Source organism: Canis lupus, chromosome 37 (assembly GCF_011100685.1).
Source record: "Canis lupus familiaris isolate Mischka breed German Shepherd chromosome 37, alternate assembly UU_Cfam_GSD_1.0, whole genome shotgun sequence".
Lineage (NCBI taxonomy): Eukaryota > Metazoa > Chordata > Mammalia > Carnivora > Canidae > Canis > Canis lupus.
The window spans coordinates 30,732,067-30,751,562 of record NC_049258.1 but is presented as its reverse complement, the minus strand read 5'-3'; the positions used below and the strand labels follow the sequence as shown (position 1 = coordinate 30,751,562).

The 19,496-nt window shown below is 51.6% G+C and overlaps 2 pseudogenes; both read right to left on the bottom strand.

Annotated features, from left to right (window-relative positions):
- Positions 1-12,957: 12,957 nt before the first annotated feature.
- LOC100685344 lies at positions 12,958-14,693 on the bottom strand (annotated as a pseudogene).
- Positions 14,694-18,065: 3,372 nt separating this feature from the next.
- On the bottom strand, positions 18,066-19,496 carry LOC119867888 (annotated as a pseudogene).

Here is a 19,496-nt window from a genome sequence, read left to right as displayed (position 1 = left end):
TCTGCAGGAAGCACAGCCTGCTGCTGAGCCTGTGGGCCTCGCAGGTCACCTCCTCTGTCCTGCCCCTGTGCCGCCTTAGAAGTAAGATGCTGAGGCTCAGAAATACCCAGCGACAGCGTGCTCATTCACACAGGCCAAAAATTCCTCAGCTAGAGCTGAGATATTCAAGGATTGCACCTTTGTGTTCAGCGATGGAGTCAGTCCTTACAGGTATAACTGGCAATAAGTAACCAGGTGGAACTGAGACGTCTGGGGGAGATGCAGGACCCACTGGACTCTCCTCCCCAGTGGGGCCCTGCGTGTCGGGCAAGCACCTGCCCCCTCCCTCCTACAGTCCCAACAACAAGACATACTGGGCGTAAGGTGCCCTGGCAGGTGCTTTCTGGAAATGGTACATTCAGACTTCACATGGGTCTGGCACAGCCTCAGATACTCGTGGGCAGACCTGCATATTTCCTGGATAAGGAAACCAAGGTTTGGCGTGTGTAAGGCCAAATAACTTGTCTAACTACCCTCAGCAGCTAAACAATGAAGCTGAGTTTTGAAATACTATGCAATGAGGTATGTGGAGGTGATCAAAATGAGTTTTTTTAGAGGAGGCGGGAGGGACAGTTTTAATATCCCTTCTCCTTTCTTGTTTTTTTTAAAGATTTTATTTATTTATTCGTGAGAGACACAGGCAGAGGGAGAAGCAGGCTCCATGCAGGGAGCCCGATGTGGGACTTGATCCCCAGTCTCCAGGATCACGCCCTGGGCTGAAGGCAGGTGCTAAACTGCTGGGCCACCAGGGCTGCCCTCCCTTCTCCTTTCTGACCAGGTTAACAATACATGCTCATTGTTTGCTTGGTTACGGAAAAAAACAGATTTTTAAAAGACATTAGCAGGTGGCTGGTGTGATCTTGCCCTTTCTGCCTACTTGTAAAAACCAGGTGGGATGACCAAGTACACACAGGGAGAGTGGGGAGACTTTAGATCCACATGGTTCTCAACAGAGAACGTAGTTAGCTCTGCAGCAGAGATATTCCAAACAACACTGTAAAGTCTCGGGCCCTGGGTCATGATCTGCAGACCACAGATGGGAAACAAACAGCATTCTGGGGACCTCTGCACCTCTGATGATGAGATGCTCGGCCCAGCTGCCATGGAGACACTCCCCGGTGGGCTCCTCTAACCCCAGAGGCCCGACCTGGGGCTGTCCAGCTGTGTGTCCCTCCACCTAGATCCTGGCACCCTGGCTGGCTTCAGCAAGAATGCTGTTAGGCTGGTCCAGTAGGAATGGCCCAGCCTTGGTGCTCCCATCTACCAGCACCGGTCATGCGCCCCCACTCTTCCTGGGGTGCTCATAGCTCAGCCCTCCTCCCAGTGCAAAGCCCACAGCAGGTGACAGTTTCCTGAATAAAATCCACATCAACATTCTTTAACAAGTGTCATGGATAACATTTTCTTCCAGAAGTATGGCAAAATGAAAATTTTTTAGAAAGACAAAAACACGTGTCAAAGAAAAGTGCATTTTCTTGGAATCATTCCTGTTCAAATGAGTCTTCAATGTCTCTACCTCTTTCTTCTGAGAAGCATATTTCAGAACCACAACCCGTGGTGCCTACGGCTCTCGTCCAAAATTTTCAGAGGGCTCTGAACTTGGAACCTTTACTTCCACTGGTGTTGTGACCTTGGAAAGTTTGAGTAATGTCTCTGAGCCACAAACATAAAGACAAGGTTGGTGGAAGTCTCTTGGAGCACCAGGGCCTCTGCCACTTGAGTGCCGGCTACACCAGGGCAGGGCTCTCTGTAACACCAAGAGCTTCAAGCTAATGGCTTTAATTATCTTGGCAAAGAATCTTTAAGTCTCAGTTGGCTAAACACAGGATCATAAAACCAGCATTAAAAAATAATGCCTTGGGATGCCTGGGTGGCTCAGCGGTGAAGCGTCTCCCTTTGGCTCAGGTCATGACCCCGGGGTCCTGGGATCGAGTCCCGCATCAGGTTCCCCACGGGGAGCCTGCTTCTCTCTCTACCTGTGGCTCTGCCTCTCTCTCTATGTCTCTCATGAGTAAGTAAATAAAATATAGATAGATAGATAGATAGATAGATAGATAGATAGATAGATAGATAGATAAGCCTTGATAAAGATGATGTTTGCTCAAGGGCTGGGAAGCCAGGCTGTTCTCCAGGGGCCTGCCCACCCCTCCCGAGGGGACATCTGGCGAGGTGGACATAGCTGGGGGGTGGGGGTGCGGTGCTTCCAGCTGGTGCTGGGGCTGGAGGCGTTGCCGTGGCTCCCTGCGCACAGACCAGCACCCACAACCCAGGAACGCAATAGTGCAGAGGTCAGAAACCAGATGCAGCCCAAGGATCCGCCTCCAGTTTCAAACTCAATCAGGAGCAGAGAGGCTGCCCTCCCCACCCCCAAGCCGGTCTAGCCAGTTCCCCTCCTGAAATGGCATCAGAAGGTTCTGGGTGACCTGAAGGATACAGTGCGACTTTGAGAAATGTTTAACTCCTATCAGCAGATGGATGCAATCCCTGGGAATTTTTTTTTTTTTTTTTTTTTTTTTACCTTGAGTACTAGTTTAGCAACAAATGTACAGGCTTAAAACTTGCCCTCTCTCCCCACTACACGAAGTCTAATGCACTTTGGAGATCACAGTGGGGCACTCAGGTGGTGCAGTCGGTTGAGTGTCTCTGGATTTCAGTTCAAGTCATGATCTCAGGATCCTGAGATCAGCGAGGAGCCTGCTTGAGATTCTCTCTCCCTCCCCTTCTGCTCCTCCCCCTGTCCCCCTCCTCGTACCCACCCCCTCAAATAAATAAATAAATAAATAAACCTTAAAAAATAAAATATATATGTATATAAAAGAAAATGAAATTCAGTGTGTTTAAAAAGGTGGATAAGATGTTAGGAAGCAGGCAAATCCCAAAAGTGGCACACCAAGGAGGCTGGTTGTGAAGTTGCCTGAGAAATAGACCTTACCTGAGAGCTTTCTCTACCATCGACCACCTGGCAGCTGTACTGAGTGTAGATGTAGAGGCAGGAGGGGTAAGTGAGATCAGCGGGCCAGACACTGCCAGCATCAATCAGGAAACACACCTCCAACTCCCAGTTTCTTGTCCTTGAACTAAATGGAGGCCCTGGTGAGGGAGCCTCCCAGTGCTCCCCTGCTCACCAGGGAGTGTGGGGCCCCAGGAACCACATGACATCCCCCTGGACCTGGGCACTGCCTCCTCCGACTGTCATCATGACCTGGCAGGCACGGGAGCAGGACTGAGTCACTGAACACGAAGAGGGTGGCACTCCCATTGGCTCGGGATGCCCATTGTCGCCCCACGGGAGGCTGGTGAGGTGGCCTTGGGCTGACGCCTGGCCCTGGCAGCAGCAAACCAGTTCCTGCAGACAGCGCTGGTCACACAGCCCGGGTGAGTTCAGACTCCAGTGACCCGTCTTCCCGGGTGCAACACGCCAGGGCCACGCTGGTCTGTAGGCGGAGGCCACCACGCCTCTTGAATGCAAGCAAGTGCAAAGGGCTTGCTTTATGTGGGCGCTCTGGCAAGAAGACCTTTTGCCCATTTCTACCCATAAATCTTAACCATGAAAGTCATGAAATTCTAATGAAATAATGAAATTCTCATTAGTACGCGATGTATGTAAAGAAAATAGAGTGGCCTGTGCTTGTGATTACAAATACCAAGACCAGAGGGATTAATCTTCAGCTGGTTGCCATACTGTCGGAAGCAATGCTGCTGAGCATGCACGGCTTGTGTTCATAAAGTGTGTTTCATAAACATTATTTACTCGAGTATGTGCTCAAATAATATTAATTAAAATGAATAAGTGAACACGTTTCTGTTAACCTTGACACATTCCAAGAGGGACAGAGATGGCTCTGAAGTAGAATGTGTTCTCAAGTGACAAGATTAATCTTCGTTGAATCATTATGTCCATTATGTTCGTGCCTCAAGCCCGTGTCTTACTTTCTATGTTTCAGGATGTGTCGGTAGGTGGGGGCCTGACAGTGGGACTGCCCCTCCTGAGGAGGCATTGTCATGCCTCTTTCAGCTAACACTGGCTGGAGATATTTCTTATGGAGGTGCACTTTGAGTTCTTTGACAAAAGCATGTAATTTCTGGTTAACCTCTTGCAACAAGCTCTCCCTACCTCCCCAGCCTCAGGTCCTGCTCCCGTGTAGTCTCCTAGCCTCTTATTAATGAAGTCCCCCACTCCCAGCAGGCAGTTTTCTCCAGTGGGTTCATTCTAGATGCTTGGGTGTGGGTACCAGCAGCAAGACATAAGTGCATCATCCCCCAGTGAGCCAAATGGTGGAAGTGCACACCATTCCCACTCCATCCTCTCCTTAGCCTGCCATTGCCAGGGGAAGGGAGAGGTCTCTAACCAGCTTCCTGTCTTCCAAATCTTTCAAATTCAGCGACTCTAGATTTTTCTACTTGTGAATACTTCCAAGCTTCAGGACATAAAAAGAAAAAAAAAAAAACAAAAAAAACACACCCACCTGCGTGGCTCTCAGCTGCAGGTCTCTACCCCCAGGTTAGCTGCTCCAGAGCCAGGCTTCAGGCAGCTAGGGAGCTCTCAGCTGTGGGTCTCTACCCCCAGGTTAGCTGCTCCAGGGCCAGGCCTCAGGCAGCTAGGAAGCTCTCAGCTGCGGGTCTCTACCCCCCAGGCTAGCTGCTCCAGGGCCAGGCCTCAGGCAACTAGGGAAGGCCCTGCACTTTACTCACACTCGCCAGTCCCTTGTGAGCCAGGCCTGTTCCACTTGCCTGCTCATTCTTCCCCCTGAAAACCACAGTCACAACTTCCCCCTTCCACTTTCCCCTCATGACTTCTGCCCCCACCCCCACCCTGGTGTTTCTGTGAGGCCCCCTGGGGCCCGTGGGGCCTGCCCTCCTCTGGGTCAAGAAATCTGCCACTATAAGTCTCTTCTTTTATGACACTCATTTCTGTGCCCGAGTGTCCCACCATACCTGCTTAGAGCAAATCCCAGGTTTATTTTTTTTTAATTTAATTTTTAAAAAAGATTTTATTTGAGAGAGACAGAGAGAGACTGTAAGCAGGGATAGCCATAAGCAGAGTGAGCAGCAGACTCCCCACTGAGCAGGGAGCCCGATGTGGGGCTCAACCCCAGGACCCTGAGATCATGACCTGATCTGACGGCAGATGCTTCACCCACTGGGCCTCCCAGGTGCCCCCCCCCCCCCAGGTATATTTTTAAACAATTTGGTCAACTTTATCCCTACATTTTCAGAAGAATGAATAAAAGCTAACAAGTTAAAAAAAAAAAAAGACCAAAAAATCACCTAAAAACAAAATGAAGCTAACCACAGCAAAAACACTTTGAATGTATAAGGTGTCTGTCTGCCTGTGTTGGAATCTTATGTGCATTAGAAGATGTTGAGAAAGACAGTTGCTGCTTATCAAGGTGGTATCTCAGGCTCAAAGCCGAAGGCAGGATGTTTTACACAAGCCCCTTGTGTTACTCTAAGGTGGATAATAACATGTGAAGTCAGACATCTTCCCAAAGGATTTGCTCAGTAAGGGCAACAGCAGCCCTGCTGACAGGAAGGAGCACCCACCTCATCCCTCCACTGCCCTGTGCCCTCCTGGGTGACCCTGATGTGAAACCAGCCCCAGGCCAACCGTGTCTCCACTAGCATGGACTGCACTGGAGAGGTCTTGGAGGTTGGGGGCCTTGCCTGCACTCAGAGTCTTCAGAGTGGGCAACCCCAGCAGTGGCCAGGGCCTGCAGAGTGGGATGGGACCTGGTGCGGTTCACCTGGACAGGTGGTACAAGTCCACTTGGTTACATTCTGCACAGTGTTCAGGGGGAGGGACAGGCACCCTCCTCTGACCAGGCGGACTGCTCTCCAGTGCTGTTCTGGACCCCTAGGAAGAACAACGAGCCCCCACGGGAGGCCCAAACCCCAGGGCAGGCTCCTCCATTGGGAGATGGGCAATGCTTTGTGCCCAGAACAAGTGCTTTAAGGGGATTGAAGTTTGTTTCACTGCTGACACAACTCTGTTGTCAGCACCATCCCTGTGGACCTAGTAAACCCTGGACTCCGCTCTCAGCAGGGCTGCTAACACTGGACGTTCTTTCTTGTTACTACTGCATAGGCTCCACACCAAGTGGAACCCCAACCTGGGGCTTGAACTTACAACCCTGAGATTGAGACATGACTGAGGCCAAGGGTCGGATGCTTACCTCATTGAGACACCGAGGCCCCCCATCCCTCACTTTCTAATTTAATTGTCTCTCACTACCCATTGTACTGTCATTATAGTTGTATGTGGTGGCTGGTGGGGTCTCTCCTGCATGAGGCTGCCTGTTACGCTGTCATCTATGAGGTGTTCTGGCCAGCTGAGGCCTTAGATCAACATCCTGTGTTGACAGATGTGTAGCCTCAGGGGGACAGATGTGCAGGCCTCCGTGGTGGCCAGATGTGTAGGCCTCAAGGGGACAGATGTGCAGGCTTCTAGGGTCAGAAGTGCCAGCCTCAGGGGTCAGAAGTTCAGCCTCAGGGAAACAGATATGTAGGCCTCAGGGAACAGATATGCAGACCTCAGAGGGTCAGATGTGGAGGCCTCATGGGGACAGATGTGCTACCTCAGGGGCCAGATGTGCAGGCCTCAAGGGTCAGAAGTGCAGGCCTCAGGGGTCAGGAGTGCAGGCCTCAGGTGGACAGATGTGGAGGCCTCATGGGGCCAGATATGCAGGCCTCAGGGGGACAGATGTGCAAGCCTCAGGGAGACAGTTGTGTAGGCCTCAGGGGGCCAGATTTGCAGGCTTCAGGGGTCAGATGTGCAGGCTTCAGGGGTCAGAAGTGCAGACCTCAGGGGGACAGATGTGCAAGCCTCCGGGGTGGCCAGATGTGCAGGCTTCTAGGGTCAGAAATACCAGCCTCAGGGGTCAAAAGTTCAGCCTCAGGGAAACAGATATGTAGGCCTCGAGGGACAGATATGCAGACCTCAGGGGACAGATGTGCAGACCTCAGGGGCCAGATGTGCAGGCCTCAGGGGTCATAAGTGCAGGCCTCAGGGGGACAGATGTGCAGGCCTCGGTCACTGATGTGCAGGCCTCAGGGAGGCAGATGTGCAGGCCTCAGGGGGACAGAAGTGTAGACCTCAGGGGCCAGATGTGCAGGCCTCAGGCGGACAGTCCTGGAACACCCTGCATGGAGCCACCAAGAAGCAGCTGGCCCAATGCAGAAGGTGGGACCCGAGCGGGGCGCCGGCGGTCCCTGCAGTGTGCGGGATGGCGTGCCTGCGGGTGACAGAGAGGCTCCAATCGCTCCCCCTGCTGCGTGAACCCTGGTTGGAGGCTGTCTCACACCAGTGGTGCCAGAACGCATCCCTGGGGCCAAAGGGAAAGTCTCAGCGTGAGCTGAGCTGAGCGTCTCTAGGGAGTTGGTGTGGCGCCGCCTCAGTAGGGTCAAAGGTGTCATGGGGCTGCCGTCGGATGTGCTCACTTGTGGCAGATGCGCACTGCAGGGCTGGGCTCAGAGTCCGGACCACTGGCATCTGTGCTTCACTTTGAAAATGCTCAGCAAGTGCAGCTGGTGTGAGTGTGAGTGGGTGAAGCGAGGCGGGTAGCGCGTGGGGGGAGGGCGTGTGCGTGGGGGGAGTGTGCGAGGAATCCCTGAAGCCGCTGCCCCGTCGGGGAGCGTTCGTCTTATTATCGAGAGACTCTTTTCTGTGGGGGTGCTGGGGTGGCTCACTTGGTCGAGCGTCAGACTCTTGATCTCAGCTCGGGGCTTGATCTCAGGGTCATGAGCTCGAGACCTGTGTCGGGCTCCTTGCCAGGTATGAGGAATACTTGAGAAAATAAAATAAAAATAAAAATAAGCCACCTGGTGTGTGCACTGGGCAGCTTTGAGTCCGTGGGAAAGTGTGCTTGGTCACTGGGGCAAGGCCGCCTGCCCGGCCCGCCCGGCCCTCCCGCAGGTCCTGAAAGCCGAGCCGGTGTGGGGGTGACACGCAGCTCTGGCAGCCGAGGGGCCGCTCCCCACGTGGTCTGTGCGCCCGCTGCTGTGCCCCGGGCCGCTGGGAGCTGACGTCCTACCTGCGGCTGATGCACCCCCCATGAGTGGCGGAAGCATCCGCGGCTGGGGCCGGTCCCGTCCTGGTACGGAGGCCACTGCCCTGTCCCGTGTTGAGGCCGCGTGGCCGCGGGAGTAGTTAGGCCACCCCGTGCGTGACAGAAGGAGAACAGATGAGGCCGCGGGACTCGGTCCGCGCAGCGCTGTCGCCTTCCTCGCAGGCCCTGGGCTGCCCCAGTCCTGCGAGGCGAAGCCACGGTCCGGCCTGGCAGGTGTGGCTGTCACCGTCACCTCAAATCGGGGCAACTGGGGGTGACGGGGGCTTGGGGTCTAGCGGCCAAGAGCACGTGGCTGATCCGCGCAGCCCAGGGCCTGGGCGGGAGGGCGTGGGGGCCACGGGGACCCCGGCAAGCCATCCGGTTCAGCCCCATCTATTAGAACTCGGCCACGCAGGTGAGCGTCAAGCAGTGTAAGCTGTAGCTTGTGAATTCTGTATATAAAACCCCTCGAGGGCCTGAGAGTCAGCCCTGGGGTGATGGGGGCGTCCCCGAGGCGCCCTGTGGCCCTGGCGCCTGGGGACACACATGTCCAGGTCGCAATTGCCACACGTCCCCCAGGGGGGAGAACACGAGGATGCAGCATCGTCCTCGCTGCCCTGCCTGGGCTCCCGGTGAGGAGGGCGAGTCATCCCAGGCAGGTTTCCTCGGGCTGAGTGGCTGCGCGACCCGCGTGGGTGAACTGACGCCCACCCCCGACGTGGGGCCTGAGGTGCAGCCCGACGATGGGACCCTGTGCCCTCCCCGGCCGTGTGCATGCAGGGCACCCCAGAAGGTGGCCGCCTGTCAAGCTGCAGGACGTGGGCTCTGGCGACGCCGGGCGCAGACTCGAGCCTCCGGAGCTGTGAGGCAGAGATGCGCGCTGTTGGTGCCGCCCGATCGGAGGAAGACACAGGCGCAGCCATCATCCGTCCGTATCTGTGTCCACAATGACGTGTAAGCGGCTGTGCGTAGAGCTTGCACACTTACGCAAGGACGCTGGGAGGTGGAGGCGGCCCGCTGGCCGAGCCCGAGCTGCTGCTGCCCGCTCTGTCCCGGTGGCCTGCAGCGGGCCCACGGCGGCCTGGACCGGCACCAGAGCCGCACGGCCTGGGATGCAGAGCGCGCGCCCTCTCGTGCTGGTGGCTGTGGTCCGAGATGGGCTGTCGGCAGGGCCAGGCCCCTCTGCAGGTGCGGGCAGGACATGTCCCCACCGGTGTCTCAGCTCCCAGAAGCTCCCTTCGCTGGCTGCCCTCTCCGCGTCCAGGTCCCCCTTTGGGGGGACCACTGCCATCTTCCCCTGGACCTGCTCTGATGGCCTCACTTTGACTTGCTTACCTCTGTAAACACCCTTTTTCCAAGTGAAGTTGTGCTTCGAGGCCCTGGGTGTTGGACTCCAGCATATCTGGTTTTTGGGGGGCGAGGGCACAATCCAGCCCTCACGGGGCTTCAGAAAATCCAGCGACCCTTCCCAACCCACGTCCCATGGCTCGGCAGCGGGTCCCACTAACTCATCCCTGATGACGCTGCTGCACAGGGCTCTTCCCCGCTGGCCTTCCTGGTCGTAGCCGGGGAAAGTGCAAATCTTGGGAGCATCATTAGTGGGTCTCAGTTTTATGGTTTCACCTTGAAGACATCGAGCTCATACACGCTGCCGTTGGGGCCTACAGCGTTCGTGGAAATTTGGATAAGTTTCAAATATGCTTGGACTGCATACTGGACGTAAAACACAGTCTATGAACCTACGCGCTGATGTGGCTGTTGACATGCACGGGGCCTGAGGGACGCAGCCCACGGTCCCGCAGACGCGGCCTCAGCGTTCGCTCCCCCAACCCAGCAGCGGCTGCAAGGAGGCCGCAGGGCCCACGGCTCGCAGGTCACGAGGCTGCGGGGGCCGCACTGCCTTCATAGCGCCCACGTTCACCGTGCAGGGCGCGGGCCACCCCCAGACAGGGGCGCGCCGGGACGTCCTGTCCTTCCTTCTGCCCGCCCCGCTCGCGCCGGCGGCCCTGTGTTCTTCACATTTCTCTTCATTCGGGGTGCGTGGAAGCAAAAGCCACCAGAGAGCATGCGGGAACAGAAGTGGAGAACCCCTGCGTCCGGAGGCCTTGTCTCAGGAGGTCCTTCCCTGGGGCGTGGGCAGGCCTTCCTCCTGGGCTGGGCTCTCGGGCCGGGTGGGCCTCCTTCACCACCGGCTCCAGTGGCCTGGGCAGACAACCACATCCTGGGGCGCCACTCCTAGGGTGCAGGGTGGGGGCCCAGGCTTGCTCGGGGACCCCGCAGCTCCCACCATGACACGTTCCGCAGTGACTGCGCTTGTCAGCAGCCTTGCAGAATGTTTGCAGTCTGGCTTTCAGGCCTGGCTGGGTCGTCGCTGCTCCGCAGAAGGGACCTGGTGACGTCCTGACCCTGCTGAGTGTGAAGTCTCAGAGCCTCGAGATCTAGACGTGGCCACCGTCCAATGTCCTCGGCAAAACCAGAGCCGGCAGCTGCAGGCGATGCCGGCTGGGCCCCTGCAAGGCCTGCTGCAGAGCACCCTGCGCGGGAGCGAGCGCACAGCGGCGGGAAGACCCGGGCTCCTCAGGGAGTCAGCCTGGGCCGTGGCCTTCAGCATGCCCGTGGGAGGACTCCTTTCACGAGCGGAAAACCTCACGTGTGTGCCCGCAAGAAAACAACACCTGGGGCCCCCGGGCGGCTCAGCGGTTGAGCATCTGCCTTCGGCTCAGGGCGTGACCCTGGTTCCCGGGATCGAGTCCCACATCAGGCTCCCTGTATGGAGCCTGCTTCTCCCTCTGCCTGTGTCTCTGCCTCTCTCTGTTTCTCATGAATAAATAAATAAAATCTTAAAAAAAAAAAAAGCTGGAATTTACTCAAATGACCCTGTCAGGTTGCTCTCACCAAAAAAGCTGAATACTCCTTTGTGTGACTGGATGGGTCTTGTCCATTTGGGCAGTTTTCCAGTCTGCAATCACTAATCTAATATCACCAATAAAATCTAAGCAGTTATATCACAAAACCAGGGTTATATTTAGTGGACATGCATTAATAATCTATGCAACTTAACATTACACCAGAAAAGGAATTGAATACAAAATTTCCCTTGATTTTTGGTGGTCTTCAAATTTCATGACACAGATGACTGATAAAACTGTAAAAACAGATTTTAAATATTTTCAATAAAATGGTAAAAAATTTAATGAGCCTTTAAGTTTTCATATTGGGCTGAAGATTTCAAACACCAAGCTGGCCCCAATCTGTCAAAAATGACAGAAATATTTACAATGACTACTACACAGGTTATTTAGTTAAAATGGTACTGGAGGACTACTCACCCCTAGCAAAAAAACCCTTTGGAGTTAATTTCTCAATGCAATCAAGTCTTTGTAAATACTCTAATAATTATAAACTTGGAACATACTTGGAAATCAGGACAATGATGAAAAGTAACACACAAGTCAATCTTATTTCTAATCTGTTTTCAAAAAACCTTGGCTCCAAAAGCCCAACACTTCCTCATTATAAAATTAAATTAAGAAGAGTAGAATGACTTTACCCTATTTGCTAACATTCTTCTACAGAATAATCTGCCACTTGGGCAGGGCTGAAGCTCCATTAACTTGCTTCTCTAGAGTGTGATTAGCAGAGCACCAAATTTATAAACTGACAGGGCCACCCAAAATGCTGAACACACTTCTCCTAACAGAAACAAACTGTTTTTTTCTTCCAATTTTATGTGCCAGTGTATGTGCCATGCTATTCTTGAAACTTACTTGGCTATCAATAAGAAAAGAATTAGGGAAGCTTTGAACATATCTTGTACTTTCATCCAGGCTAAAGTGCAAAATATCTCCATATCTCTGGTACTTTAATAGAAAAAAACATCAAATACACATAAAAAAGGAACTGAAGTGGCAGTAAAGCTAATACAAAAAAGACCTCTTTAAATACACACTTGAAGACTACATAAGACCAATTTAATTTTCATTTCTTCAGTGAAATCTGTAAATGAACCAAGTTCTCAAAGAACTTGACATTTTGTTTCTCTTTCCCAGGATCAGAAATTCCAAAATTAGAGGGAAAAAATGGAAAAAAAAAACATTGCATGACAATGGACACTAAGTTCATAAAGAACCTTTTTTAAAAAATGAGATATTATGGAAGAAAATACTATGGAAATAATAATCCTATGAGAATTGTTTTTTAAGCACAGTAAATTTGAGCCTTGGTCTTCATGAAGATACTACAGCTTATATAGAAAACTATAAATATACAAGAATCCAGGAAAAAATGTCAAAATACATATTAACATTCTGTAGGCCTAAAAAACTTTTGAGGGGAGGGAAAAGATAGCCAACTGAATCTTCACTTAAGAATACAGAACTATGAAAAATTCCTCGGTCAAAAGGGTGCTCCAAATGGAACCATACTTAGTGAAAACATACAACTTAGATATATTTTTATTTTTTATTTTTTAATAATAAATTTATTTTTTATTGGTGTTCAATTTACCAACATACAGAATAACACTCAGTGCTCACTCCGTCAAGTGCCCCCCTCAGTGCCCGTCACCCAGTCACCCCCACCCCCCAAGCTCCTCCCCTTCCATCACCCCTAGTTCGTTTCCCAGAGTTAGGAGTCTTCCATGTTCTGTCTCCCTTTCTGATATTTCCCACACATTTCTTCTCCCTTCCCTTATATTCCCTTTCACTATTATTTATATTCCCCAAATGAATGAGAACATATAATGTTTGTCCTTCTCCGACTGACTTACTTCACTCAGCATAATACCCTCCAGTTCCATCCACGTTGAAGCAAATGGTGGGTATTTGTCGTTTCTAATGGCTGAGGAATATTCCATTGTATACATAAACCACAACTTCTTTATCCATTCATAGATATATTTTTAAAAGGAAAGAAAAATCCTGAATAATTGCAGTCCCTTTCGAAAAGGAAATCTTCAATTAAGGGGAAAAGATTCTAATAGTGTAAACGAGTCTGGCTCAGAAAGAAAACTGAACAACATATCCACGATTATGTCCATAAAAGTAAAGACATTACATCTTTAATATTAAATAAATAGGCTATAAAAAAAGTTCATTCTCAGACTTGGTTTTAGTAAAAGCTCATTTGTGCTCCTTTGTGGGTGCATAATAAAGTTCCATGGGTTTGTTCACTTTCCAGTATTTCTCACTGACCAATTCCAAAGAAAAAGAGCCATTTAATACAGTGAACTGCCCACTGGCTGTTGCTATGTAAGTGGTACACTGCTTCTCACCGGCTGTATCAAGGTTCATCTGGTTTGATTCTCCTTCGAAGTTCTTCCGAAGCTAACCTCACAGCCAGATACTTGGATCAGTGGTCAACAGTGGCATTACCTGAAGTCTTTATGTATCTTGTCTGTGCACTATCATCTTTTTCCATTAGTGTAGGATGAGGCCTGAATACTAATTCAATTCACTAGCACCATCCATTACTAGATCAATTGCCACTGTTGCATTGTTATTATCAAGCTCAAGCCCGGAATCATCAGATGTTTTGGTCCATTTGTTATCAGGTCCTGCTTCCTGAATACTGTGCGTGGAAGCATTGCTACGGTGAGAACGGTCACCATTATCTTCTGCTCCACTACCATTTTCGTGGTAATAATCTGCTCGTGGCCTGTATCTTCAGTCCTTCCTCAATGCTGTGACGGAGCGCTTGCTGGTTATTGTGCTTGTTGATCCTAGCCAATACTCTCTCCTGATGAGCTTCATACTCATCACGACTTGGATAAATTTTGCTGATGAGTGCATCAAAGTTTGGGTCTGGCCTTAGTGATCTTTTAGAAACTAGCTTTTTTCAACAGGTAGGACATTCTTTATTGCCACTTCTGAGGGCTGTCATAATGCAGTCTGCACAAAAACGATGCAAACACTCCTTTGTAGTCATGACGTTTTTCAACATATCCAAACAAATTGGGCACATTAATTCACTGTGTAGACTTCGAGGTGAAACCACAATTTCCAAGCCATCTGTTATTGCCTCCTGAGGTGTTCGTTGTAATTCATATAAACTGAGTTCCCATGTTTTGCCTAATGGTTGAGTTCTGTTTGTCTGCACAGCCTGAGACATTGCGGCTCCCTCCCCAGCCCGGGACTCTGCCGGCCGTGGCCAGACCGAGACTCAGGTAGAAGCCGCGGCGGCCGCTGGCACCTCCGCACAATATGGCCAGTTTTCCAGTCTGGTCTGGTCTGGTCTGACTGAAGCCCAGGCCCAAGCCCCCAGTGGCCTCACTGTGCCCATAGGCTGCTCCTGAATCACAATTCCTTGGCTACTACTGAGTAAACTCATCTTTTTAACAGCTTTGAACTAGACTCAGTTTACCTCCTTTTTAAGGCAGAATCGTCGATATGTTGTTCAGTTTTCTTTCTGAGCCAGACTAGTTTACACTCTGGCCTCAGAGTAAGGAATCAGCATCGCTGCCTGCACTTGCTTCCAGCACCTGTTGCCCATGTCAGGACACGGGTCTTTATGGGGAAAACACTTTTCCATCGTGGAAAGAAGGGGTGACCTCCTAACTCCTCAAGTCCTCATGCGCTGCATCACACACCATCTGGAAGGCGGAACCCAGAGCGGCCACAGCCCTTGGGACACTGTTTTTGTAATACTTCCTGAAAAACACAAGGCCCATGCATCCCCATCTCGCACACAGCCCTCCTGGAGCTCACCATGGCCTCAGGAGCCCATACGGAAGACGCTCACAGGCTCCACGTTTAGGGTGCCTCCGGGTTCAGAGCAGAGAAAGACGCTATGATATGAACTAGTGAGAAATAGAGCAAAGAGCTGGGGCCTCGGCAGAGGCCAGGGTTTCACAAAGCCATCTCTTGCTCGCTGAGATCTTCCTCCCACCGTGGGATTATTTGCCTGGTCAAGGGCAGTTGTCTCCCTTGCTGTGTAAGTGGGAGTGGCCATTGGGACCTGGGATTGATGGTGTGCACTGTTGCAGATCCACAGGTCTGTGGGCTCTTTTTGGTGGCAGGGGCGCATGTAGACCAGTCCACCCACCTGTTCATGTCTGTCTATCTACCTGTGAATCCTCTGTCTAGCTGCAGATCTATCATCCATCCACCCACCCATCCATCCAGCATCTACCCACCCACCCACCTATCATCCATGTGTCTACGCATCTGATCTATCATCATCCTCATCTCCCCATATTACCCATTATCTGTCAATCCATCTTCAGCAGCATGTACCCAGTATGCACGAGTTCGTGTTGTAGCTTCTACTTCAGTCCAGCACTACAGGCGTTACTCTAGCCTCCCCACATCTGTAGCTCCCTCTTCAACAGTGACGAGACTCACTCACATGAAGCCTGGTATATTTTTTCATTGTGGTAAAACACACATAACATATAATTTACCACTGGAGCCATTTTTAAGTGCCGGGTTCCATGGCATTAAGCACATTCAGTGTTGCGCAACAATCTCCACCACCCATCTGAACCCGCCCACCTCACCAAACTGGAACTCTGTCCCCATTAAACGCTAACTCCCTGTCCCCGCCCCAGCCCCTGGTAACCAAGTGAAATTAGAGTACCCTTGCGCAGTCCCCTAAAGGAAAGCAGCCTGTAGGACCTGCCCTCTGCCCCCACCCCCTCAGCAGGAGCACCAGGACAAGGTGCTCAGGATCCCTGCCCCTGGAGGGAGAGGACAGGGAAGGGAGGGGGAGGCAGGTACTCCATCCGACAGTGCTCTGCAGGTGAGCCCTTGGCCCCTGGCAGCCCACAGCAGCCTCCCCGCTCCACCCCATGGGGAGTGAGGAAGGCAGGGAAGAAGTGCCGGGAGGACTGCTGGGGTCAGCTCTTCCCCCACGTCACCCCCTGCTGCAGGACAGGCAGGCTCCCAGCTGCACCGAGGCCAGGTGCGGTCCGATCACCCTCCGCGGCTGGCGGGCTCTTCTCCGTGTTGGCTGCACAGCCTCCATCAGTCCCTAATGACAGGCATCGGTCATCCTCTCTTCCAACATTTCTTTTGCTCCACTTTCTCTTTCTCTTCCTCTCTTCCTCAAATCATTGAAAATCTTTATTTTTTAAGTCACCTCCACACCCCACATGGGGCTCAAATGCACAACCTCGAGATCCAGATCCTCAGGATCCACGGACAGAGGACCCCTGTCAGACCCGCCGGCCAGCCATGGGCCCGCGGGCCTCTAGGTCCTCACCGTGTCCCGTGTGCGGTTGCCTCTGTGTGTCTCAGGCCAGATCTGCATCCCGCGTCATCATCCCCTTGTTCACTGAGCGTGTCTGCTTTCCACTTGTCATCTTCGGTTCTTCACTTTTCCTTTCTAGGACTTTCCTTCTAGAACTTTCCTTCTAGAATTTCGACTTGACTTTATGTATATATAATTCCCACATCTTTAGTGAAACCTGCTAGCTGCTCATTTAAATACTTGAACCTAGAGTCACATACATGGTTAGAAAACACACCTCATGACTCCAACCTCAGGAATTCCCATAGATTCTTCTGCTGGGCTGTTTTTAACTCTTAGTTTTCTGTAATTTGTGTGTGTGTGTGTGTGTGTGTGTGTGTGTGTCTGTTATCTCTGCCAGATGATCCTTGATTGAATGTTGATTACCGTGGATGAAAAGATGCAGATACTTTGAAGGTGTAGATGTACTATCTGTAGGAAGCATTTTCTTTCACTCTTGGCAGGTTTGTGGGTAGAGCCAATTATTTTAATCCTGTCGGGAATTGAGTAGATTGGGAGCTGGATTTTTTTTTTTCGTTTTGTTTGGAGAAATTGCTGCTAAAACACACAGTGAATTTGTTTTGTGTCAAAAATCATGACTAAGAAGTTACTTTGCACCACTTGGCTCAACCTGACCAGAGAGACATGTGAGTTCAAAGCATAATGTCCTCAAATGGTGGCAGCCAAGGGTCGGGACAAAATAAACCTCCTGTTCAAATGGCTGGTCCTGCAGGAGAGCCCTGTGGCTTCCCAGGGAAGGGCTGGTGAGGGGAGGGGCTCAGCGGCAGGCAGGGCTGCAAGGGGACAGAGGTGAGCCCTGGTGGGGAGCCAAGTCCCTGGTGGGGGGAGCTGAGCCCATAGGAGGGGCGGAGCTGAGCCCTGTGGGAGCAGAGCTGAGCCCCAAGTGGGGGGGACAGGACCCCCTGAGGGTTGGGGGGAGTAGGACTGAGCCCCTGGGGTGTAGAGTAGGGCTGAGGTCCAGGCTCACTCAGCTTTGGCAAGCGTTTCATTTCAAGGCCCAGCACAATTCCTTATTGTTTTAGTTTTCTCCTTTTATAAAAACACGGCGTCTGAATTAAACCTGAGATGTTGTTACTCTCCTGCCGTGAGACCAAGCAGGGGCTGGGGCAAATACAGACTGGATGGGGTTCACCTTTGCCATTTTTTGCCTGGTGCCCAGCTAATGGGGCCCTTGCTCCCTCTTTCGTTCCTCTCTTCCTCTCGTGCACAGAATGTTTAAAATGTGTGAGACATGAAATGACTAAACTGTTCATGCATTAAAGCAAGAATTAAATCCGTAGCTATCTAACCCATGGCTAGTGTGGCTAGCTCCCCGACTACACTGGACCCCATCCATGCCCGATGGACTGATCCTCGCTCTACACTGGCCGACCCACAGCTCCCTGGCAGGGAGGCTCGCCTCTTCTTGCTGGGGCCAGCGTCCCTGCAGCATGTGGGGTGATGACACCCTCTTGTCCTCTTTCTCGTATCTCTTGGTATTTTTTTTTCTCATTAAACTTTTGTTTTAATGGGTCTCAAAATTCTGTGACAGATTTTTGGTCAAGCTGTTTCCATTAAAAAGTACTGATTTTAAAAGCTAATAACTTAAAACTGCCACACATGCACAAAAAAACCCAATGGTCCACAAAACATTCTCCTTCTGAAGGCTTTACGGTGCATTGTTATCATTAACCAGTCTTTTAAACTTAAATGGCCAATTGACACAAACCCTTCTGAGACCTGCTCCCACCCTGATTAAGCCTGGGGTGGCAGGTGTCGGGGATAATATGCATTTAGCCTCTGAGCTTCCCGGGCAGCCTCCCGGGCAGCCTCGGGGACTTTGCCAGCTCCAGCTGCCTCTTGTCCACTGCTTTGATGACACCCACAGCCACCGTCTGTCTCATGTCACGAACAGCAAAACAGCCCAGAGGAGGATGGTCAGAGAGGCTCTCAACACACGTAGGCTTGCCAGGAACCATATCAACAATGGCAGCATCACCAAATTTCAAGAACTTGGGACCATCTTCCAGCTTTTTTCCAGAACGACGATCTGTCTTCTCCTTCAGCTCAGCAAACCTGCGAACTCTGTGAGCTGTGTGACAATCCAGCCCAGGTGCATATCCAGCACTGATTTGGCCTGGATGGGTCAGGATAATCTTACCTGAGCCGTGAAGCCAGCTGCTTCCATGGGTGGGTCATTTTTGCTGTCACCAGCCACGTTGCCGCGAGAACACCTTTGACAGATACGTTCTTGACACTGAAGCCCACATTGTCCCCAGGAAGAGCCTCACTCAGAGCTTCATGGTGCATTTCAACGGACTTTACTTCAGTTGTAACATTGACTGGAGCAAAGGCGACCACCATGCCAGGCTTACGAACACCAGTCTCCCCTCGGCCCACTGGGACAGTAGCAATACCACCAATCGTGTAGACGTCCTGGGAGAGGCAGACGCAAGGGCTCATCAGTTGGAGAGTTGGCAGCAGGATGCAACCCCGAGCTCCAAGCAGTGGCAGCTCCACAGGCACTCCCATCGTCACGGGGGACTTTTCAGCCCTTGAACCAAGGCGTGTTAGCACTTGGCTCCAGCATGTTGTCACCATTCCAACCAGGGATTGGCACAACCTACTGTGTCGGGGTTGTAGCCAGTTTTCTTAATGTAGGTGCTGACTTCCTTAATGATTTCCTCATATCTCTCTTGGCTGCAGGGTGGCTCCGTGGAATCCATTTTGTTAACACCAACAGTTAGTTGTTTTACACCCAGTGTGTAAGCCAGAAGGGCACGTTCATGGGTCTGCCCATTCTCGGAGATACCTGCTTCAAATTCACCAACACCAGCAGCCACAATCAGGACGGCACAGTCAGCCTGAGACGTGCCTGGAGCCATGTGTTTGATGAAGTCTCTGTGTCCTGGGCATCAGTGATGGCCACATAATACTTGCTGGTCTCGAATTTCCAAAAGGAGATATCAATGGTGATACCACGTTCACGTTCAGCTTTCAGTTTATCCGAGACACAGGCATACTTGAAGGAGCCCCTTCCCATCTCAGCAGCCTCCTTCTCAAATTTTTCGATGGTTCTTTTGTCGATCCTGCCACATTGGTAGATGAGATGGCCCGTAGTGCTAGACTTGCCCGGACTATGTGTCCAATGACGACGATGTTGATGCGAGTCTTTTCCTTTCCCAT